We start from the raw sequence: 16,420 nt of genomic DNA, 5'->3' as shown, positions 1-16,420 counted from the left end.
AGTTTTATGTGTTGGGTGGGCCAATAGTTTACTTTTGCTAATTCAAAACAGTCTGTGCAGGATTGTGCCAAAATAAATGAAATCAAGGAACACTTAAAGGTCTCTAGATCCTAAATAGATTAAGAACAGAGGAGCTAAAGATAATATTAATAAAATTGTACTAACAAACAAAAAAAAGAGTAAAATTTTTATCCCTATGTTTCTCTTTTTGTTTGTCAGGCACAATGTCTGCATGGTCTATGTGTTCTCTAATATTCTGGGTTTCTTTGGGAAGGCTAATTTTAGCCAAGAAAAAAGTAATAGTTTTACAAACTTGATGTTAACAACCTGCTGAGTGTGAGAACACGGAGTGAAACCTGGGCTAGGTTATGTGGGGCAGCAAAGGTTCCATGTGGTACCACATCCCACCAGACAGACAGAAAGGCTACTTGTCTCCTGAGGCTTTTTGAAATACTAGCATGACCAATATCTAAACCAGAGAAAATAATAAGACAAGTTTAACATAATTTTGGCTTTCTTTTGTTCCCCAAGGCTGTGACGTGGGTTGTTTTTTTTAGCAACATGCAGTATAGAATCTCAGCTATTGTGCTTAGGAAATAAGAATCCATAATCCATAAGAGGATTTTCGGATGTAGCCTTCCAGAATCCTATTTTACTTATTTCCATACTGTCCATCTTAATAGAATTTCTTCAGAAGTCAAAAGACAATAACAAACACATAGCTGAACGAGTCCAAACAGCATTCAGGGCAATGAATGCACAGACAGGAACAAAATATCTGAAAGAATAAGGAACAGCTAAAGAAAACAGAAAAAGCAACTAATAAAAGAGAAATCTTTACACTGGCATTCATTTTCTGGTAAGATTTTCAGGGCCCTATTTATAGCCATTGCTAGGCAGATGTCATTTCTGAATGGTATATGGAAGTCAGCGCACTCAAACTTGGCCTAAATAGGACTGAACTCAGATCAGATTATTTTGAACTGACTGGAACATCATTGAATGCAGATACAAAGAATTTATTTATACAGTAGGCAGAAATTCTCTGTGCTTTTCTTGGCAGTTGAAGAAATTTTCATACCAGGATATGATCTGATCAAGCAAGAGAGTTAAATGTCCAAACAGTAAAGAAATTTTCCTTTAACCACACTAACTCTTCCAATAAGAAATGCCCATAATTTTTGGAAGCTGCACCTTGGTTAAAAGATAGGGATAATTCAGAAGCTGTTTCATTTGATTCTATCTATAAAAAATCTGGAATAGTTCAAAATGCTAACACTAGGAAAAAGAACCATTTATTGTATAGAGTTCATTTTATATCTCACTGGCTGTCATGCCAAGAAATCAATGTCATTAACCATAACTATAAAACATAACGCTGTGTGTCTCTTATTTATCAAGAAATCCAAGAGCTTTGCAAAAAGTCCTTGTAACAGCTCTCAGTAATTGGAACATGCAGCATCAGCTTGTCTTTGTTAGATAGCTTCTTAATGCCAGTGCACCATACAGAGATATTTTCCCAGAAATCTCTAACCTTCACAGGCACTGTCTGATTTGAAACCTTAAAGCAGTCTGGGGATTTTCATACACAGTTACAGAGAATTCAAGGAATAGTTCTGATAAGTTTTTGCTGTTGCTGTGGTTATCTCCAATTCTATCTCTGTATCAGTCAACAGAAGAAAATTAAGTCTATTTTGTTACTCTTTCGTTTCTCCTCATCTGCCCCTATGTTGGAGGTATTTTCATTTCCTTTAATAAGCTTGAATCAAACTCCAACTTTATATTATACATCATAATATTTAGTTAGTATTAGGGAAAAAAACATCCTTATTGGAAATTTCTAAGATCTGGATGAGCAAAACAGTTTGTATTTTGCACTAACTAGAGGTAGTCTCTGAAAGAAAGCTCTGGAGAAATTTGTCAATGTGAATTGCAATGACATTTCTCCTGATAGCAAAAATCTTTACAGTATAGAATTTTAAAAACAATCCTTCTGTATACTTTAACTGTTCATATGTGTCTAATAGAAAATAAAAACCTCTTTCATGGAACCTGTTTTACTTAGTTTAAAAGGAAAAGTTCCACTGTTTTAAATACAGTTATACTATTTTAAAATGGTAATTCATCTTCTAAGACTTCTGAGTATAGTTAATAAATCTGGACTATAAACTTGAATTTTGAATCTTCAGTTCATTGAGTCACTTCTAAGGAAGGAGTGAACTTCAGAGTCAAGTTACTTACACTGGTCTAAAATTGCCATATATTAATTAAATACTCCTGGTGTGACCACTCAAATTAGCATTTGGTAAAACAATAGTATAAGCTGCTCTCTGCTTTACATGTCTTTTAAATAAATTTGGTCTATGTCTATTGTTACTTACTCAACCATAAACCAGGAGCAACTTCATTAATGTCAGCATAGTTATACCAGCTTAAAACTGTCATGACAGCAGAATCCTTTATGGAAATCATAAAGATAGCAGAATGCCACTTAGCATCAGAAAGCAAATGTGATTTTTAGAGGAAGGTGGGTTGTTACCTAAAAAGATTCATCGTTGTTTCTAAAGGTGGCCTGATATACCTTGTGAGCCAGAAGAGGTGAGAAATCACCAGTAATCTAACAAGAGAGGAGAGAATAAATTCATACCTCATACAAGGAAGGGTGAACATATAGAGGCTGAGAGCAAAGAGTATTTATGGCCACTCCATATGTCTAGGAAATTTTTTAGCTCAAATATGTGTCTAAGTATCTTAGTGCTCCAAATAAGCTGCATTCAAAAAGTACAAGTGTAATTTCAAAAGATAGCAGTAAGGCTGATATTATTGTAAAGACACCAGCTGCCTTTTTTTTTTTTCCAGTGGTTAAACACACACACACAAACACAGACAGAGACACACAGAAACACACAGACACACAGACACAGGGAATGACTATGACCTCTTGGGACACATACAAAAGCCTGACAAGGAAGTCTTTTGGCTTGAACTGGATATATTTATGAAGCATCAAACAGCATTTCTTTGTCCAGCTGAGAAACAATTAATTCAAACACTTCAATGTGGCAGGTTTAAAAACTGTTCTTTAGGTGAAACTTGCACCATTTCTCAAACAAAACAATCTTTTAAGGAAGTGTATAACCCCTACACTGTGGCTAATACATGCTAATCATCTACAGCTTTGTTCTTCACTGAGCAGCGAGACTGAGAAAGGATGAACAAGGGGCAAAGACTTTTGAGCAGAGGTACACAGAAGGCCTTGTTCTCTAAGTTACAACCCTCTTCTTTGGCAGTCCCTCACCTCTGTGCAGCAAGTGCCCAATTCTCTAAACAACCTACATTTAGGTAGAGATTTTTCTGTTCCTGAGATCTGCTGTTTTCCAGGTACTCATGACATTTTTTTATATCTTTTTTTTTTTCCTTCAAATCTCTCGTGAAGGAAGCATCCCTTGACAATGCCTTAAGCTGAGCCTCTCGGTCTTCCTTGGATATGATTTCCTTGCTGAAACTACGTAATGTTTATTGCTAAAAACCAAAATCTAATGGTGGCATAAAGAAAACAATATAAATCCATAAAACAATTGTGTCTTACTTCTCTGATTTACTGTGGAACACCTACTGTGACCCTAAAGATCTACGACTATTGCATAAATATAAGTAGATTTGAAATTATAGTTAGAGCAAAATGAAATTTATTTAAATTTTAAATTAAATAATTTACTGAAAAAATAATTTTGATGCACACAGACCTCAGTACCATTGAAACAAATGGAATTCTTGGGAGAGAAAATATTATGCAGTTTTTGATAATGATATGCAAAAGAATGTTATGGTTCAGATTGTCTTAGCCATGAAAATTAGGGCTTATCATCAGCTGTGTAGATAAATACTCTCAACAGCAAATGACAGGCATCCTATCTCATATGTCTCTAAAGACAAAGGACACACAAAGATAGTTGAGGTTTGAGAATGCCTGCCAACATTTCCTGAATTAAATTCTGCACTCTATTCCTATTCACTGAGTTTGATTACATAAACATTGCTGTCCTGAGCCTGTTCCAATTTCAATGTATATAATAGGATGTGAAATATGATGGGAGTAATTTCAAATCATGCATGTGTTCATTGTAATCACTGATACTAGAGGCCATCTATTTTCATGCCACTCCAAGCTGAGGCTATCATCACTGTGTAGCTGGTAGAGATTCAATACTGCAGAGCATTTCTAATGAAGAAGGGGTTCATTGCAAAAGCAGGGCATGAAGTAATAATAGCATGTAAATGCTGCTGATGCTCTAAAAGAGCCTGAAGGACACTCCTTCTCTCAGCCAGCAATGATGGCAGAAGTCCTGTAGAAGGACCTGAAGGCCAAGTCACGTTTTAGTAAAGGTTTCTCTAGTTCATCCTCTTATGTTGACTGAAGTGAGTTCTTTCTGATTAGGTATTAATATTGATATATCTTTCATCTGTTTCTGCTTTTAATTAATTAACTCAAAGACCACCAAAGTCCAAGATCAATCTTAGTTAAACTTTTATATCTTAACCTTTCTCCAAGAATGATCAAGGTTTTTTGACCTCTGCAGCTGATTTTTATGCTCTTATCTGAAATTGCCAATGCAGGGATAATATGAATAAGCGAGCCACACTCCTATATACTTCACGTTCAGAAAAATTATTTTCTGAAGCTGAGTTTGATTAGAACTCATTAGTAGTGAGGGAAGGAGGTTCCTGTTCCCAAAGGAATTTCCTTCACCTGGGAGTAGAATGAGTGACAGTGTACCATTCTGAGGTAGTCTGCATCATATTGTATGATAAGGTACTAAATACTTATGAAAATGATAAACGAACATTTCTCCTTCTTACTTTTGCACATTATCATCACAATCACAAATGTACCATGTTTACAGTTTTTAACACCTTTCTACATAATAACTAACGTGGGTGGTTTTTTTAGAAAAATCCTTCATCTTTTCAAACTAAAAAACCCCCCACATTTATTTCCCTCTGCTCCCAATTGTAATTCAACACAATATTTGTGTGTGAAATGTTCTGTCATTTTTTTCAGGCAAAAAAATAACAAGACAAAAAAATTGAAGTAACAAATTTAGGATTAGGAAAAGTGTTGGTTTGACTGAAAACACAGTATTGCATGAAATAACTTGCACAAATCTGTATGGATTCTTTGTAATGTGAGCTTTTAAACTGAAGGTGGAAGATCTTCTGAAATTCTTTTTATTTCCTTTCACATGTTATCCACTTTCTGTTCTCTAAGAATAACTTGGAGAAGTTTTATGACCTCCAATGCTCAAGAGAGCATTGCTGTAATGGTGTCTTTGGGCCAAAAACCTATAAATACAACCAGAAGACTTTCAAGAGTATCTAGTTATGTGTGAGTAGTTACTCAATAGCCAACTTGCCTGTTCGTGCCAAACCCGTGCTGCCAGATATTATTTAACCGCATACACAACAAACACACATGCATAAAAATTCTAAAATAACTTGTTAATATGCCACAGGATGTACATCAAGAATTTATGAAGTTCCTTCAGTATCAGTATTGAGACAAGAGTCAGACTCGATGATGCTTGAGCATGATTTTATCATTTTTCCATATGATGCTAAACTGAGACATTCAGGATGATTCTAAATCTCTTCTTACTTCTTTGTGTTTAGCCAATTTAATCCAATTTTTCTGTGGAACATGAGTCTTAGTCAATTTTTCTGTGCCCAACTGGCTGATTTTAATAATGTGGACATTTCTGCAATGACTGTATATTTATATACAAATAACAAATACAAAGTAAGGTATTTGACTCAAGTAAGCTTTCAATACGTTATGCTTAATATAAATGCCTTGAGGCTTTCCAAAGGAGTAATCTGATACCAGAAAACGGCTAGTGAAGAAGATGCTATCTTTTTGCTAAAGATTATAGATTCAGTTATTGTTACAGAAGCACTTACTAAATTGCTGACTGGAAGACAGACAAAATAAAATTCCTTAAACAGAATACTACATCTGCTATGGTACTGCTGCTAGTTTAGAGATCTGTAAAGATGCTAAAAAGTCTATTATTTCCCTTTTGTTCTTTAGACATTCTGAGAGGCAGTTAATATTTTATCTCTGTATTCCATAATGAACATTGAAATATGTACTTAACACATACCAGATCTATGGAACCCTACACCAGTAGATACTAGAAATGTTTAAAAAAAATGTGGCTTAGGGAGGAAACTGGACAAATTCATGGCAGAGAATCTATTGAGAATTACCAAATACTGCCCCGAAGATACTTTAGGTGAAATTTCTGGAGACTGTGAGAACATGATAGAAAGCATCGTGTAGGCTTAGCTAACTTTTCTCTGCCTTAGATATTTCCTCTCAGGAGCAGGATTATAGAGCAGAGTCCCAGGATCCAGCTGGACCTTTCTCATGGTCTTATGTACAGAAGCATAACCATCTTTCAAAAATACTAAGCAAGACCCTGAAGAATTATTGATACCTGTTCCTTTCATAACTAACCCTAATTCTGTTACATAACTACAGTAAGTCACTGAAGCAGATATTTGGTTTTAATATTTTCTTATCATTCTTGCCTTTGAAATATATGAAAAGAAGACACATCACACTTTTCTTTCAGATTCTTTATATCCAAAAAATCCAAGAGACAAAATAATATCATGTAAATTATGAAGCCTTCTTGGAAGAGCAAGTGGTCTCTTGGAGAGTGTACTGTTCACTCTCAAGGGGACTGGGTAAGGCCATTTTTCACTTTACATCTAAAGAAGTCCCTACTGACAATCCTCTCTACTCAAAACTACATCTTTTGTGGCAAAAAAAAATCAGGCACAGAAGAAAAAATGTCCTTCTGACAAAATATGATAGAAATATAATATCAGGGACCTAACCTAATTAAAAAGAGGCATATTTGGTCTTGGAAATATTCCATGTGGCTCTCCAGAGAGAAAACTAGTTTATGAGATCTGACAGCTTCAAAACTCACATTTGTTTCTCCTCATTGATTTGAATGATAGTGGAGTAAAGATTCAGTTTTGATAAGAACCCTTTGATATGTGCTGATAAAAATAATGCAGAATAACCTAGACAGATGCAAGTTCCTATTTTCTCAGTGACGAGAAAAAAACACTCTTACTACACAGAACAACAGTTTGCCTTACAAATTCCTAACTGAATTTGCCAACTGAAAGGATGGCATAGAGAAAATCGTTCATGAATTTGCACATGTTGTTGCATGTGTCAGAAAGCTTAAAAAAAGAAAAGGCTAAGAGGCATGGTTAGACTATCACCATACTGCAGTATATTTAGGCATGAAGAAACAATTTCTGGAAGCATCAACATTTTACTGCCAACTAGAATCTTGATTAGACTATTAAAGGCAGTTTAAAGGGGAGAAAATAAAGGAGAAAAAAGTGGTAACAAAGTTCTGATTTGGTGAAATAAACAATGGCCTCTATTATGTTAAAGGAATTATCACAATATTGTCTTTTTGTAGATCCTTCAGCATTGGTAAGGCTAAAGGAGGTTTACTGATATTGGCAGTGGAGACATTCTAAGTCTCTCTGATATTTACAGAAGATCCTAACACAGACATTTCTTATCAGTCTTGTTTACATGAAGGATACTTACCTACAGCAATTCTCTGTCTCTTTGAACAAATATTTACATTTGCAAGTAGCTTTACATGTATGAGTAGTCTCATGTGTGATTTCAGTAGGGCTATTGACGTGCTTGCAAAATTAGAGCAAGATTTTGCAGGCTGTGAAAAATCTGTTTCTTTTCTACCTAATTCTGAACTTGCTAAAATTCTTCCTATGCATTCCAGTGTCTGAGAAAACCCTGAAAACATTCAATATTCATTTACATCCATTACAGAAACCTAGAAAATATAGATTGAGTGTGTATTGTTTAGAAAATCTGTGTTTGCATTTTTTTCTGTTGTGTAGCTGATTGCTTATTATTACAAATGTCAGCAGTAAAACAATATTCAAATATGCTATTTCATGGTATTCATCATATGAAAGAAATCTCTTATTTTTTCATGTTGTCACATACTTAGAACAAGAATACAATTTGTGGTAACTGCTCTGCCATTCCATGGAATAATGCTCTCTGTCTCTGTGGATCCCTGAAGATGCCAGCAATCAGATGGATTTTTGAACAAAAGATTAAACAGTCACTGCCATTCCACAGTAAATTCAAACAATATTTTAACATTGCTGAAATACTTGAAAAAAATCTGTGAAATATACTGCTAAAAATGTAGAGTCAAATACAATCAACAAATTATTTCAGCTACATACAGAAACTTCAGCTGTGGTTGCCACAGGTACATGATGCAGAAAAAGAAATCTTTAAAAACAAAACAGAAGAAAAGCTATTGTGTTGCATCCACATGCATATAAAATTTAAGAGTATCAAATCATTGAGTTTAATGTAATTTTAGTTTCTTTTTCTTTAACTAATGTTAGGAAATATTATATATAATTTTCTCACATTTATAGAAAAAAATTGATATCTCTTAACCTTTTAATGTCAGACTATACACCTTGCAGAACTGGAAGTTTCAAAAATTCCTTGAAAAATAAAAAGACAGAATTCAAACCTCCCTCTGCTGGATCTGCAGAAAACAGCTACCTGGTTCCTTCAGCTGAATCTTCCGATTTGGCTAAACATTAAACTAGACGTAGTAAGGTCCTACTTCTTAAAGGAAATTATTCATTCGTTGATGTGACACTGAGTAAGTCTGACAAAGTTTTGCTTTGTTCATTAATGGCCAATATTTACTAAATAATTTCTCTGTATGCATCTGAAATGAAAGAACCCAAATTAAGTACTCATAAGGTCTGTGTTAGCTTACATTACATAAGGAATTATAGAATAATAGGTCTGAATAGAACCTCAATATGTCATTCAGCTTGTTCCTTTGTCTTGAAGTAGAATCAATGATGTACATGCCATTTCTATCATCAATTATCTCTTAATCTCAGATATTCTTAAAGCTCTGTAGTTTTCACACACTTCCCAATCACTAAATATATTCACAGAATTTTTTCTTCATTTGAATGGCTTTTAATAGCGTCCTATTTTGTCCTCACACACTGTGTTGGGCTTTTCCCCCCAAAATCACACCATACAAAGATTCCAGTTATTATTTAAGAAAAATTCCTACTAGTTTATGTGACTACCTACTATGATAAGAGCATTCTGTGAACGTTAATTTTGCACTCTACTCATATACTGCCTGCATGATTTTGTGTGCTTTCATTGCATTCACACTCTCCAAACTAATGCTTACCAACATTTTTGCCCTTCATGGGTGTGTGCTCCATCCCTTGATAGTCGATTTTATTTCATTTTCTCTATGCAGTTGCTAACTCTGTTATAGCCTTCATTAAATACAGGCACAAGAACAGCAACCAGTACTCGAGATGTAGAAGATGCTTCTTCTAATGTCCAACATTTGGTTGGTTATTTTGGCTACCACTGAACATTGAGATGGTGGCTTTGCAGTGACAACTTTACATTGTCCTTCCTAAGGTGTTACTGCCTGTTGACAAGAAAAGACTGATCATGCAAACCATGTTTTCTCAGGGATGTCTCATGCTCTAGCTTCTCAGACATGGTCAGGGTGGTACTAAAATAAAGTACCTAGTGCCCATTAATTCAATTTTCTGTGTGTTCCAAAATGGTTTTGTAAACAGAAGAGTTCTAGACCTACAAAGTGACTGGAAACTGGGTTCATTTTTAAACACTGAATGAACATGCTATTAAAAAAAACCAAAAAGCTTCTGAAGCTAAAGTTTTGTGCTTTTTCTAAAAAAAATGAATAACATAATGGCGAGTACTGAAGCTCAAGAAGAAAATTAAAATGTCATGTTTTGTTCAGTCAGCTTCTTTTAGACTCTATTTCTCATATAAATGAGATTCAACACTCCTGCTAATGCTCACGATGAGCCTGTATTTTACTTCTTAGGAATTTTACGGTTAATTTTTAAAGAAAATTAAGGGTCTCAAGTGTGTCTTGTCTTTGAATGGGAAGAAGGCCAAGAAATCGAGCAGTATTTGGCATATTTGCAGGCGTACTTTGTATGATGTAGGTGTGGATAGCGCATCTGTTAGCCAGTGAATCACGCAATGACATATTCCTTGGTTTTGATTTTGAAGATGATTATTGTGCCAAGATATGTCTGAAAAAATGAACATATCTATAAGGAAAATGGTTCTCACTGTAATGAAATTTACTCGGTGACTGAGTAGCAATTGAAAGGAAAGAGCATGAGATGGGATGCCATATGTCATGGGACTACCTCCATGGCATAGAGGTGATATGCAGTTTTTCAGGATGCATAAAAGCAAGAGCTGGAATAAAAAATATTCAGAAGGACGAGTATTCTCAAAGGAGAGCTCTCAAAATTCAGTGCCTCTACAAGTCTGATATAATGTTTCTAATGGTTATTGAAAGTTGTCCATCCTTCTCAATGCCATTGATCAAGCCATTTTCATTCTTATTTGCAGGGAAATTTGAGGTAGTGGAGATTAGGTTTCCTGTAAGATCCACAGCATATTTGCCACATTTAGGGAAATTACCAAAGTTCTTCATCTAAAACTATTGGTCTATCATTGATATTTTACCATAATTCTCCAGAGACTATGCCACAGGATTTCTTTTAAGAGGAGTTGCAAGATTCCTTTCATCTGCCACTAGTTCTTCAAGTCACAGTCAAAGGATAGAGTATGTATGAGTTTTATGATTGTATTAGTTTTATTGAACTAATTTAATAAAATGCAACATGCCAGGAGCACTAATAAAAGAAACATACTTTTCAGATTTGCTCCCTTAAATAACCTTTCCCATAAAATCCAAAATGCACACCGCATTAATGTGACCCAATTATTGTGTCTGAATAAGTCCATAATATGCCATGGTACATTTCTGATGACAGAAGTCGGTGCCATTTTGCCCAAGACAACAGCTAACATTGACTCATAGTAAATTGCAATTAGAAGGCTTTAATATATGATGATTTTTGCAGTATGTGTGATCCATAGATGCAAGAAACGAGCACTGAGCCATGTACTCTATCTACAGTGCTCCATTTGTTTTGGTACAGAGTCAGACAAGTCACTTAGTTTGCCTAGAGGAATTTTGCATGTGAAAAGAAAATTGTGTTGTATTTTACGTATGTTTACATCTATGTTAATTTACTGGTCACTAAAACTGGAAGACAGTTTTGTTAAAAGCAAGTATAACACCTGGTAAAAATGCATTAGGTATAAAAAGTAAAACATCAAATATAAAAAAAAAGTTCAAGAATTAATCCCAAAAACTATTTACATGCTTTCAAATCCAAGAATACAGTGTGGTTAGTGAGGTTCAGGCTAGGTATAAAATTAACATTTTGAAATAAATAATTTGAACAACTTACTAAAAATTTTGACACATTCTTTTTCAGCAGCAGATTTTAATGACATCTGGATAGCTTTTCTAAAAAAAATAATCACAAGGCTCAACAAAAAGGCAGGAAGTGATAAAGAACTAGTATTGTATTCCTGAATGTATACTAGACATCCCACTTGCAAATGTATTATCTGCATTTTTGAGGGTGGTGGGGGGGAGAAAAAGGAAAATAAAAGGTTGATCTACAGTTAAATAGATATTTTTGTGGGTTAAGTCTCTAAAAACTGTAAAAATTAGATTATCTAAAATCAACCTTTTTAAAGATTTTAACAGAGGATGCAAATAGGGAAACATTAAATATCTGTTAACAAATTTTTCAAGAAAAATTATTGTCTGCATTTTGCTAACTGTTTTTCAATAGAAGACCTTAAAATTGCTCTGGCATACACTTACAGTCAGAAGAGTCTCATTTCATAATTCATTTCTATGCCAGAATAATTCCATCACTTCCAATAGATGCTCTCAAAATACAATAGTAGAAATTAGCACACTAGTGAATTACTAGAATGATGTAGTAATGTTTTTTTTACTATCATTTCAATTTATTATTTTATTTAAAAATTACTTCAAAAAGAGAAGACCAGCCAGTCATTACTCAGGAAAGAAAAAACAAACAAACCACACAACAGTTTATACCAATACCTTTCTAACGAGTCCATTAATAAAATTAAGATGTCTTCTTTAAAGTCTAAATTCTAAATAGTCGCTGCTCACTTAGGACAAAACAACCTTTGAGCTTAAAGCATTGTTTGTGTTCTAACCAGAGTATATGCAAAGGACCAAATCTACTTTTAATGTGAAGCTCCTATCTGAAGATTGATGCAAAGATATTTTTATTGAGGAAAAGCTTTGATGCAGAAAAGCTGTGTTTTATATTTTTATGCTTTACAAAGAATTTATGCATAGATAATTTCTGTTGCATCTTCAAGCAAAATTTTTCTTGGGTGTCTACTACTGCTACATTTAGGGAGCTTCAAGCAGGTGGAACCAAGCCAGTATGACTCCTCAACAGGTATTGGCTTCTCAGAAACAGGAGAAAAAAGTACTTTATAAAAGATAAACAGCTGATTTCATCCTAAGACCTTTTAGCAGCAACTTTCTAGCCAAATCCAGAGGACAAAATCATGAGTGCCTCTTATTGTCTTCCACAATTAACAGTGGTTAAAGGCAGAACTTGAACTGTCCTTCAGCTGTGAATATTTTTTCTGCTCTGAGAGTTCCAGAGTGATTGCCATGGCCAATGTCTTTTTCTGTGACTGAAGGTGAGCCTTGTTGCCTTGTTAAACCTGAACTGGCTGTGCAGAAGTTATCTAGTATAGAGGTTTGAGAGCTGAAAGAGGCAGACAGCAAAGCTTCTGTCTCTGGTAGGGAAGTAGATCTTATTTTGCACAGTTCCCCTTTTAATCCTCTGAAGATTGTGAATATCGTTTCAGTTAAGGCAACTCTGATTCACCATAAGGCAGAAACCACATGTCTCCCCTGACTTTCTGTAGCATTCAGCCTTATCTTTTCAGATGCTCTGGCTTGCATCTAAGCTACCTCAAAAAGGTAAAAGGAAGATGCAGTCACTCAGCATGCCTGAGGGGCACATAGCCCAGTGCCAGGACTGGGACTGATGGTTAGCTATGGAGGCTCTCAGCTTGACATTGCAGGAATTGCAACTACTGTGCTGTAAAGATTTCACTTCCCACTCCTCTACCCACCCATACCCCAAAAAAAGGGTGGGAGTTGAAATTTTGCATCAATCAAAAGACGCCTTGTCTGCAAAATATTAGAGATAATTGAAGAAGAATTTACAGATTTGTAGGGACTTTGAATGAGAGAAATTATTTAGGGTTTTGTTCCAAGTAATGTTTCTCAAACTTGAAAAAACTGTGTATACTTCTAATCAGAGGCTCTGGAGAGAGGGTAATGGGTTAAGAGATTTACCTGGCATTTTATCAAGAAGGACAAAGAATACTACAGTTCACCCTGATACTTTGCATAAGACTTTAACTTAATGCTGTGCAGAGAAACTACTGACAGTATTCATACTGTGTTTCTTATAGCCACAAAGCAGTAAGATCAGCAGGGAGTGAGGCTTTTAAAAAAATTGTTGTTCAAGACAGTGTAAGTACAATGGAATTTAAGAGAAAACCTTTACACAAGTAAATACACCATCATGTGCACTTACTCTTAAAAGCCACTTTTTTTTGCATGAAGTGTACAGTTCAAATTTCTCTAAATGGGAGACATTCATTGCCAAACTTTTGGCATGTTGTTGACTTGTAGCCCCTAATGTTTCAACAGATTTATTATTTGAAATGTTTCTGTGTTTAATTTTAAAGGTTTGGCTTAGGGTGAAGTGGATTTCAACATCAAGAGGAAGAAGCTTAAGTTACTCTCATATTAGTGATTTTAGTTGGTTGGTTTTGGGGGCAGGAAGGTATGGTGGGGTTTTACTTCTTGGTGGTTTTTTTGTTGCTTTTGCTTGAATGGGTTTGGTTTTGTTTAGTTTCTTTTGTTGTTGTGGTGATGGATTGTTCTTGTTTGTTTTGTTTTGTTTTTTAATTAGAGCTTAATTCTTCATATTGAAGATTCCTGAACTACCAGTGATGGCAAATTTCAGAGCATTTAGTTATATAGTTATTTATATTTGTTCATAACCTTTTTAATCTCCTTCTTCATGGAGTATAGTATGTCCTGATTGAAGTACAAAATTATTTCTAGAGAAATTCAATTACTGTTTCCGTTTTTGTCATACCAGTATGGCATTCTGGCTCCATTTTGCCATCTATAATGGTTTCAGTATGAGGAAGCTCTGATAAACACTCTTTTATTTGTTTTGTCATCACAATTTACTAGTTCTATAACAGATCATCACAACTGGTAATCTGTTCTTTCAGAAATCTCAACCCACACAGCAACATCCAGGGAGAATCTGTGCCTCAGGAGTTGAATCTAATCAGAGACCAAGCCAGGGAACAAATTCTCCTGCTGCTCACATGGCTATTTCTATATGCAAAAGTTTACATGAAAAAAACAGCTACAAAACAACAGCAGTTTTTCAAAGTCTGATCACATGCTAAGAAAAATATCTTGGAGGAATATGTAGAAAATCCTTGTTATTGTACTGTAAGCACTGAATCTCGTGGAAGGATTATGTACTGTAAGAAAAGTCAAACTGTGAAAAAGACTAGGAACCAAATGAGAGAACGCGCAGTATAAGGGACATTACAATAGCAAAAATCATACGGTCTCTACTTTCCAGGCTGATGAAACCGTATTTACATTTCACAGAGTTGTTTTTTTTTTTTTTTCTTTCTTTGTGCTTTTATGGTCTCTCATAAAGTTTCTGGAACATTTTGCACATGGTATGGTTGTCCAAGGATTTCAAGCTTTGGTCAACCTATGTCACTGTGACATCTTTATTGCCTTTTAACCCTGGTGAGAAACAGCAGCCACTGGAGTACAAACCATACCTGCAATGATCCTCCTTTTTTCTCTGTAATCACTCCATGTGAGTTTATGTCATCCTCATCTTTCTGCTAAAGGTAAAGGGATTCATCTAGAGATAGCATCTTCTGTTTAGTAAAGGCCTGCTTCACTCACGTTTAAAATTTATAATCCAAATTAATCTCTAGTATGCTGCTACCAGTGTCCAAGTTTCTTTTCCTGGAAATCTTCTGATACTCAAGGTTATCCCAATTGTCTGGTCATTATATATTAAAGAGCAGAAAAATATGAAGAAACCTCAGTTACATAGATATACATAGAGTTATGCATTCCTATTTTATGTATACACATATGTGAGAACAGGTATGTGATTATGCTTATACATTATGTTGATTTCTTAATACAAACTCTCATCTGTTTGCTCAACCTGTCATTGATAATGTAAAATTAATTTTAACCTTCCGGGCTATATAGATAATGATTCAACTTTTATATCAAAACCCTTGGAACAGAAGGTATTTTCCGACTTCTTAAATGATTTTACCTTAGCCAAAATAATTCTATTAAAATTTATTTAACTAAAAACCCAGAACATGAGATTTATAATTTAGAGACTTATTTAAAATTTAGATAACAATTCAAAGGAAAAGAGAAACCACCACCTGTAAGTTCTAAGATTCTTTTTATTCAAGAGAAGATTTTCAGTCCTGGAGTGTAAATTCTAAAGGATACTTTGAAAACCTGTAAGAAAAGAGCATTATGGCATTTCCTACATCTTGTAGCATTCTTAGAAATGAGAAAGGAAGAAAACCATGGAAAGGGATTCCAAATCCTCCAAAGAAAATTTTTGCTTTCTAATTTCTTATATTTTTTTCATTTAACATGTTCTGATTGTTATTTTTTAAACTTTGTGACAATCTCCAACTGAAAGTATCTGAAGAATTAAAAGATTCAGAAGTGAACAAAATCCAAAATGCATAGATTCAAATTTTATAGCAAATTTAGTTAAACTTCTCTGTATTCTATTAGCATATCAGAATAGATAACCAGAGGATTTGCACCATTTATGAAATTAAAATTTGTATGTAAGACATAGTTTACCCAGTTATTAATCAAAGAGAAACACATGTTAACCAAATAAAAAAATTCATTGTCTTGATGAAGTATGCTATTTCAAAGTCCAATAACTATCCTGATGTAGAAAAAGTACTGTATACAAGAATGTGATCAGAAAATGCGGATTAATATCGGTAGGAGGAGTAATAGTAGCAGTACTGATAGCAGCACCAGCAGGAGGTGCAGGCGTAGTTTTAAATGATAGTTTGATTAACCAACCATTACACATTTAAAATAAAAACAACAACAAAAAAACTTTCTTGATTGCCATCAGGCAAACAGCTGCCTGACAGCTCTTAGACACTGAAGGTATCAGTACATCAGCTCCACTCTCACTTTGCTCATCTGCCAAGATCTCCTCTCACTTCTTTGCTCTGCTGCACTGAGATATTGCT

This window comes from Sturnus vulgaris, chromosome 1, assembly GCF_052056855.1.
Source record: "Sturnus vulgaris isolate bStuVul1 chromosome 1, bStuVul1.hap1, whole genome shotgun sequence".
Lineage (NCBI taxonomy): Eukaryota > Metazoa > Chordata > Aves > Passeriformes > Sturnidae > Sturnus > Sturnus vulgaris.
The sequence above is the reverse complement of the archived record's forward strand: the minus strand, read 5'-3'. Positions refer to the sequence as shown.